Raw genomic sequence first — 3,094 nt, forward strand, 5'->3', positions numbered from 1 at the left:
GGACTGGTTGTGCTGTACATCTCTATGAACCTATGTGCTTTAAAAACATCAGATGTTTTCCTGCTTCACAGTGTTCTCAAAATCTCCCGTTCAATACATCCGAGTCATTCTCATCATCAAAATCCAAACTGTTGAATATTACAACAGCTTCATCTTCTCCATTTTGTTTTCTAAAATGCCGTTTGACATTATGTAGAGCTAGTTTTACTTCTGCTGTTCGGACTTGATGGGAAGGGGCGGCGTGCATCAGGGATAAAGTGATGACATTGAGAGTGAAGGCTGAACACGCAGAAAGTGACAGGTGAATTGTAACATACAACGAGTTGATTTGCACGAAAACGAGTCTGACTTGACCAAAAGGTTGTTTTTACGCTTTCTTGCACACAGACTCGGTAGACGAGAAATAAAGCAAACACGCACAACAGTGAACAAATAAAACTGCTTTTCGGATTCTTTAATGAGGGTGCACTATTCCCAGAAGGACTTCAATACCAGGACGATGCGCAAAAGTCAGATTAATATTCAGTCCCTAACTCAGATATGCAGTATATCAGATATTAAAACTGACAAGAACAGAACTACACATGATCTTAGCCAAAAGGTTGAGAAGAGATACTGGTGTTATCATCAAGATTAGAGTGGTGCTGAAAAAGCACAACAGGTCAGGCAGCATCTGTGGAGCAGGAAAATCGACGTTTCTGGCAAAAGCCCTTCATCAGGAGGTGGATTGGGCTTGGGGAGAAGGTAGCTAAGAGTGCAATAGGTGAATGGGGTGGGGATGAAGGTGATAGCTCGGAGAGGAGCTTGGAGCAGATAAGTGAGAAGGAACATTGGCAAGTAGGTTAGGTTATGAGGATGGTGCTGAGCTGGAAGATTGGAATTGGGGAAAGGTGGGGGAGGGTAAATGAGGAAGCTGGTGAAATCCACATTGATGCCCTGGGGTTGAAAGATCCCAAGGCAGAAGATGAGGAGTTCCTCCTCCCAGCATCGGGTGGTGAGAGAGTGGCCATGGAGTAGGCCCAGACCTGCAAGTCCTCCGCACAGTGGCAGGGAGAGTTGAAATTTGTGGCCAGGGGCGGGGTTGATTGGTGCCAGTGTCCCATAGATATTCCCTAAAGTGCTCTGAGAGAAGGTGTCCAGTCTCTTCAATGTAGAGGAGATCACATCGGGAGCAATTGATACAACAAAATGACATTGGTGGAAGTGCAGGTGAAACTTTAATGGATGTGAAAGGCTCCTTTGGGCTTTTGGACGGAGATGGGGGGAAGGTGAGGGCGCACGTTTTGCAATTCTTCAGCTGGTTCTTCCTCAGGAAACCAGCTCCAACTCGAAATGAATATGCTCATCCTCGGGAGCTTTCTTTAAACCTGTTTGACCTTGTCTCGACTCTCTCCACAATCCTTCCAATCGTATGGATTCCAGAACGGGAAACAATGCTCCAGTTGAACCTGAACTGGTGCATTATAAAAACACAGCAATACCTCATTGATCTTGCAGTCTCTCTCACTTGAACAAGGATCAGGAGACAGTGTTCTTTATGAGTTGTTCTCTCAGCCTGTCCTGTCAATATAGCTTCCATTAGTCCACGAGCACCCCGCTCCTGTTAACCCCTTTATGTTTTGGAGCCAAATTGTCTATTGACTCTTCTTCTGCCCGAAATCTAACAACTCACCACTTCTCCATATTGGACTTCATCTGCATTCATCCATCTACTCCACCAAAATCCCAATACCTTTCTGACATTCAACACTATCCTGCTAACAGCTCTCAGCTTCCCTTTTCACAGTCATCGATATATTTCGACATTGCGCCTCGACTCCAGGAAACGATGAACATTAAAAATTAGCAGCACCATATTTATCCATCATCTCTGGCCTTTGGTTATTGTGTGTGTGTGTGTGTATGTTTGTGTGTGTGTGTGCGTGTGTGTGTGTAAGTGTGTGGACCTGTTAAATGGTATCCATTTTCACGCCCAAACCCCTGGATAATCACACCAAGTCTTCCTCACTGTCTTACTCCAATCGCCTGGCAATAACTGGAAACGTATCATTTGTCCTCCTGGTTGTCTGCACCATCACAGTAACTTTCTGATCATTGTGTGCAGGGCTCTCTCATTCCCAAGGGTTGGTAATGTTTTATAATTTCTCACCATTTTAAACAGAAGCATTCAGATTTTATCTATACTTGCTACAATTGTGTATCACATTTCAACACATCGTGTCTGATTTTTATAGTTTAAATTATTTATCTAGTGAACTGTTCAGAGATCATATTAGCACAGTTAGGAAGTTTTGGTCACGTGGAATCCAGGGAAAGCTAGTCATTTCGGCACACAATTGGCATGAAATTAGGAGACAGAGGTGGAGGTTGATGATTGCTCTTCGGACTGGAGGCCTGTGACCAGAGGTGAGCTGCAAGGATTGGCGCTGGGTCCACTATTGTCCATCATTTATATAAAGACTTAGATGTGATTATAGGAAGTATGTTTAGTAAGTTTGTAGATGACACTACAACTGGTGATGGGGTGGACAGTGAAAATGGTTGCCGCAGAATACAATGGGACCTTGATCAAGTGGGCCAGTGGCCGAGGAGTGGCAGATGGAGTTTAATTTAGATAAATTTTGCTGAATTTTGGCGAGGTAAATCAGGGCAGGACTTACACATTTAATGGTAAGATGTGATTGCTGAGCAAAGGAAACTTAGAGTGCTTGTTCACAGTTCTTTGGAAGTGGAGTTGCCAGTAGACAGAGCCATGAAAAAGGCATTTGATACACTTGCATTTATTAGACAGTGCATTGAGTATAGTTGTTGAGATGACATGTTGTGGCTGTAAAAGACTCTGGTTAGGCCACTGTTAAGTATTGCATTCAGTTCTGGACTCCGTCCCAAAGGAAAGATGTTGTGATACATGGGTTTCAGAAAAGATTTACAAAGATGTTGCCAGGTTTGGAGGGTTTGAGCCAGAGGAAGAGACAGAACAGGCCGGGGCTATTTTCACTGGAGTGTCAGAGTCTGAGGGATGACCTAATGAAGGTTTATAAGATCATGAGGGATATGGATGGGGTAAATAGACAATACTTTTTTCTCAAGGTAC

General features: G+C 43.8%; 1 pseudogene; it reads right to left on the minus strand.

Annotated features, from left to right (window-relative positions):
- Positions 1-458: 458 nt before the first annotated feature.
- Positions 459-614, minus strand: LOC122548162 (U2 spliceosomal RNA; annotated as a pseudogene).
- Between the last annotated feature and the right edge of the window lie 2,480 nt (positions 615-3,094).

This window comes from Chiloscyllium plagiosum, unplaced genomic scaffold, assembly GCF_037043375.1.
Source record: "Chiloscyllium plagiosum isolate Xiang-an unplaced genomic scaffold, Cpla_swu_hap1 HiC_scaffold_40, whole genome shotgun sequence".
NCBI lineage: Eukaryota > Metazoa > Chordata > Chondrichthyes > Orectolobiformes > Hemiscylliidae > Chiloscyllium > Chiloscyllium plagiosum.